This window comes from Arachis ipaensis, chromosome B02 (assembly GCF_000816755.2).
Source record: "Arachis ipaensis cultivar K30076 chromosome B02, Araip1.1, whole genome shotgun sequence".
Taxonomy (NCBI): Eukaryota; Viridiplantae; Streptophyta; class Magnoliopsida; order Fabales; family Fabaceae; genus Arachis; species Arachis ipaensis.
The window spans coordinates 135,784-141,801 of record NC_029786.2 but is presented as its reverse complement, the minus strand read 5'-3'; positions in this window follow the sequence as shown (position 1 = coordinate 141,801).

Below are 6,018 nucleotides of genomic sequence, written 5' to 3'. Positions count from 1 at the left end.
ACAATGGCTAAAATTTCTTTTTTGATAGTGGAATATTTTTGTTGAGTACTATTCCAATGTTTGGATGTAAATGCAATGATACATTCTTTATCATGCAATTTTTGTTTTAGGATACCGCCATATCCTAAATCTGATGCATCTGTTTCCACTATTTTGAATGCATGAGGAACAGGTAAGTAAAGACAAGGAAGATTGCGGACTTTGGTTTTAAGGAACCTGATAATATCAGAATGTTTTTTTGTCCAAGGTGGAGGATTTTTCTTAAGCCTATCATGGAGAGGCTTAATGAGGTTGTTAAGATTTGGGATGAATTCCGAAACATAATTGAGACATCCTAGGAACCTCTGGAGCTGAGGTTTATCAAGGATATAATCTGGAAACTTTTCTGCAAACAAAATTGATCTTTCAATTGGAGTTATAGTGCCTTGGAAGATTGTATGACCAAGGAATCGGATTTTTGTTTGGAAGAGAACAATTTTTGGCTTAGAGACAGCAAGACCGTTTTTTTTGATGATATACATAAAGGTTTTAACATGCTTGAAGTGTTCATGTAAAGATTGGAAAAAGATTAAAACATCATCAATGTAAACGATGGCAAAGTTTGAATATGGGTTGAAAATATCGTTCATAATTTTTTGAAATTCGGATGGGGCATTTTTCAGACCAAAAGGCATTACATTCCATTCGTATTGTCCAAATGGAACTGTAAATGCTGTTTTGTATCGGTCTGATTCTGTGATTTGGATCTGCCAAAAACCAGATTTCATATCAAATTTTGAAAAAATGTTTGCAGAATTTAATCTATTAAGCAAATCTTTTTTGTTTGGAATAGGATAACGAATTCATTGTAAGGCTTCATTCAAAGGTTTATAATTGATGACGAGCCTAGGAGTTCCTCGTTCTATCTCAGCTTGCTTATTAACATAAAAAGCAGAGCAAGACCAAGGACTCTTGCTAGGACGAATTAAGCCTTTATCCAAAAGATCTTTTATTTCTTTTTGACAATGCTGCAAAAGCTGCTCATTCATTTGAATGGGGCGGGCTTTTGTAGGGATTTTTGATTCTTTGAAATTCTTTTCATAGGGAAGATCAACAACGTGTTCTCTCCTATTCCAAAAAGCATGAGGCAGATCTGAACAAATAGACTTCTCAATTTGATTTAAAAGATTCTTAATTTTGTCCTGAATCTTTGGTTGGGAGAGTTGGGATTCAAGGGTTTTAAAAGAGATTTCTTCTTTTAAGAAACAAATCTGTCTTGTCTTAGATTCAATTAGGTTTAAAGATTTTTGCATCCGGGGTTAAGCTACGTATTTTGTCCCTTACTTTATCTCCTAGGGATTTTGGGAGTCCAGCAAGGAACTTTTCTTTCCAAAAAGGTTGTTGACTGTCTTCCCTGGTGTAAACCCTAGTAAGAAAGGTGTCTTTATACCACCGAAAATCAGATAAAGTTTTGCATCTGAGATTGGAAAGTAGTTCAGCCGAACGATCTTTCCAGAGAGATGGATCCCCAATGAAATGACTTGCTATGGTAAAGATCAGGGTATTAACAGCATCGGGGATGGGTTCCCCGTCATCACCAATGATAGGTTCGTTCTGATCATTGACTTTTATGGCAGAGAAGATTGAGTGTTTTTGGTTATCCGAAAGGTAGTTATCCCACCATCCTTTGAGTTGGCCACTGAAACCGGAAACAATAACATTGGCTATTGCTTCTTCAGAAGTCTCATGGGCAGCTTGATAAGCTGTGCCTACCATAGTCATATGCTGAAGCATACTCATGATGTTATATTCAGTTTTACCATCTATGTTCCATTCATAGACATTGGAATTGAAGCTGACAAAACCTAGTTCCCTTTCTTCGAGAGCTAGGTCGGGAGCGGAAACACGATTGTAACCATACGCAGAGGGTTTGGTTAAACCCTTCCACTTGGTTAGGGAGTTTGTCAGAATAGGGCTGATTTTGAGGGATGATTTGTGGGAATCATCACTTTGTTCAGAGGAGGAGTCATTGGACTCATGACAAAGGGCATTAACGGCTTTGGATGAGCGTGTTTGAATACGAGAAGTAGACTCACCAGAGTTAGGAGTTTCAGGGACAGTAGAGAAACAGTTTAAAAGTTGGTCAATTTTTTGAATAACTTCTGAATCACCAGATTGTTGTTTTAAAATGGAAGTTTTAAGACTTTGCTTTGCCTTACTACTAATTTTAAAAGGTTTAAAAAGGGGTTTCTCAATACTTTTAGAAGTAGAGGCTTCAGAAATATTTTTCAAAGAAAAAGTAGATCCCGAAGATGAAAGGTTGTCACCTAGACATTGTAAAAATCTATTGGTGTAATTTGATTGTTCAATAAGATTTTTAATATCTTTTGGGGCGACGGCTTCATCAATATTTTTTGATTTAAAAGGAGAGGCCATAATAGGGTTATGTCCTTCCGTGTTTGAAATTACAAAGGGTCCTTTTGGAGGAAACTCAGATCTAACTAAATTCCCATCTTTAACCTTCCAAGTTGAAATAACATTTGCTGAAAGCATGTTTTCTTTGTTTTTGAAGTTACGGAAAAAGACCTTCTTGCTGAAGCAAAATCATTAGATGTCCCTGCTTCAGACCTGGAGGAAAAAGAATTTCGTCTGTTGAAGAAAATTTCTACTTTCCCTGATTCATCCTGTTTTATTTCTCGTAAGAGGGGTGCTTGTCTAGGTTGTGTAGGGATCGCTCTGTCAATAGACCATGACTAGGGGAGATCAATTTCATCCCACCTTATGAGCCTTGGAATCATGACGTTGGCCTTTGTCATGTCAGTGACAAACAAAGTAGTTTCACGATCTTGGGTTTTAAGAAGGACTCTAGAATTACAAGTATTCATAACCTTGTATTGAATCCTATAGATTAAAGCGGCTGGAATGGATCCTTCCTTCATGTTTAGACCATGAATTCGGATGTTCAGGAAGAGAGAGTCAAGGATGTTGGTGTCTAACAAGCTGACCGTTTTGTTAGGGAAACAATTGAAATAAACTGGACCATGTCCAAGACTTGTTTCAACTGTTCCAATAAGGGAGTCTTGGAAATCATTGTGTCTAATGTCTCGAAGACACATGAGGATGGAAGCATTCAAGCCTTCTCGGATGAGAGGTTTAACTGCAACTTGGACACACCCTATGTGAAGATATCTGTAGTGACGGGCATGTTCTCTGACAGATTGTTTGGTTAAGAGATGGAATTCCTCACCGGAATTCGGTCCCAGAGGAATATTATTTTCAGCGGTTTTGATGATATAGCCTGATTTTCTTTTGTTGTCGTCAGGGATATAAAGCTCATCTTGGGGGATTTTGGGTATCTCCCAATTATCGATGGCTTGATTGATATCTTCGAAGCAAACTTCTTCTTCAAAGATATTGTGTTTGGGAGAAAGTTCGTCAGGCCTAGCCACTTTCTCAGTAAGGGGATTGGAGGAAGAATGGATTGGAGAGGTGGAGGAGGGAGACGGAGAAGAAAAAGAAAGGCGTCTAGAAAGAGAACGGAAGAGTTTAGACATATTTCCATAAAATCTGATATCATTGCCCTCCTTTGGTTCAGAAAGAATATAAACATTATCACTAAACTATCACTCAAATTTTTGGATCTGGGGTTTTAACCCTTTTTTTTTCTTTTGCAATCTCTAAATCCATAGCCACCAGGAGTTCTTACGTTTGGATCTTATCACTTTCAAGAACATCGTCAAATTAGCCTTACTGCCTCATCAACAAAGGTCTTACTGCTACAGTTCCTTTAAGTGATAAAAATTAAACAGCCTGTACTTCCAGATTTAAAGAGTGGTTGTTTTGATATATACAAGAAATAAGAACATGAACAGTAAAAATAAGAACATGAATAGTAAAGATAATTTCCAGATCCATGAACCTCAGAGATAGTTTAATGATAATATTAATATTCTTACTTCCCCATCAGGCTCTGATACCAGATGTCCCGTAGTGGATCAAGGAGGGAAAGGGGAAGAAGGAGAGAACAAGGTTAATAAGAATATGAATGCAGTATGGTAGATGCAAGAGCAGGAAAGTAAATATGAAGTTAGATGCGGCGGTAGTCCGCACGCATATGCTTGTTAGTATGAAGTTAGATGTGGCGGTAGTCCGCACACATATGCAGCTGCAGAAATGTAAATATGAAGACTCGAAAATAAAGAACTGATTTAAAGTTTTATTGAATGATTGAAATAAAAGAAGAGGGAAGAAGAAGAGTTGGAGAGCTTAAAAGGGAACTCTCATAACCTCTCTCTCTAACTTCTCTCTATGATGTGTAAACTGAAGGATGCCTCTCAATGAATGCAAGGCTTCCTTTTATAATTGGAGATTCTACTGTTTCTACAGTACAGGTGCACATTACCGGTACTATTTTTTTTCTAGTCAAGATATCTCATTTGATTTTAGTCTCATGTTGTTTACTTGAAATATATATATATATATATTGATAATTGGCATCAAGTATTTTATAGTTTTTATTTAGATTTGTATTTAAACATTTCTCCCCTATATTTCATGTGGTTAGTCTACTTTTTCCCTTGATTATTTGAATTGGAGTTAATGTAACATGCTGAGATTCTCTTTTAATGTATTTATCCAGCAATTTAGTACATCTCAGGAAGCTGGTATATCTCAGGCCTAAGTTGTGGAATCTGAATTTAGGTTCAAGTTCTTTTGTGTGTTTGTAGTCTTTTCACGAAGAAAAACTCTGATGTTATTATATAATTTTAATACTCATGAAATATGTTATAATATAATTTAATAATTGTGAAAAAAATGTGAGAGAGAATACAAAGAGTGAAAACATAAGCAATATTTCTTAATTAATCACTCTAAACTAACTACTAATAAATTAGTTTATTATACATATATCATCCTTAGAAATTATAATCTTTTGTAAAATGTAGAGAGTGGTATACAAATTGTAAAAGATAAGTTAATATCAATGAAGTATATTGGGCTATAACAGTAGCAGCTGCCATAGAAACTAGGTACTATTAATATTAATTGATTTTTTAAATTTAGATCGCTATTGGGCTATAACAGTAGCAGCTGCCATAGAAACTAGGTACAACCATATGAGAAATGACCGAATTAAGAAACAAAAGAATGGTAAAAAATGCCTGCAAAGAATAAGAGTTGGTTGACTGGATGAATAGTATTGTTATACAGTAATACCTTATAATATATTAAGATGGGTGATTACAAATAAATGCGTAAAAGAGAGCATATGCAAGTTTATAGTAAATAGACAATGTAACAATCAACAGAAAGATATCCATTTAATTAAATATTGTTATTATTTAAAATTTTTTTTATTGTAATAAAATAATATTTTTTGACATATAAAATAATATTTTATAACACAAAGTATAAATGCAAGAGAAAATAACATATATAAATATAAGAACATATTTGCATAAAATAAGAACATATTATTACTGAGAAAACATATTATTTTAATATTAATATAAGAACATATTAAGAATATTAAGAATATATTAAGAACATATTGTTAACATGGTAATAACATGTTAACCATATAAACCATATTGTTATATTAAGAACATATTGTTATGTTCTTAATATGTTATAATATTTTATTAATATTGTTATGTTCTTAATATTGTTAATATGGTTAATATTATTATGTTAACATAACAATATGTTCTTAAAATGGTTCTTAATATGTTCTTAACATATATTTTCATATTAATATAAGAACATGTAATAATATGTTCTTATATAAAATAATATGTTATAACATAACTTAACTTATATGTCTTTATATATATTTGTGCAGGTTGAATTTAAGGTGAAAATTTGTGAAGAGATGTCCGATATATGGGAAACTGTTGAAAAACAACCCGTGATTGCAAATATTTTATTAACACATGCATTTCAGAAGCTAAAATGTGCGAGTATAAATTTACATTTATATAAATTTTTTCCTTTTTTTTACAATGCTAATTTTATTCTATGTAAATTTCTGTATATTTT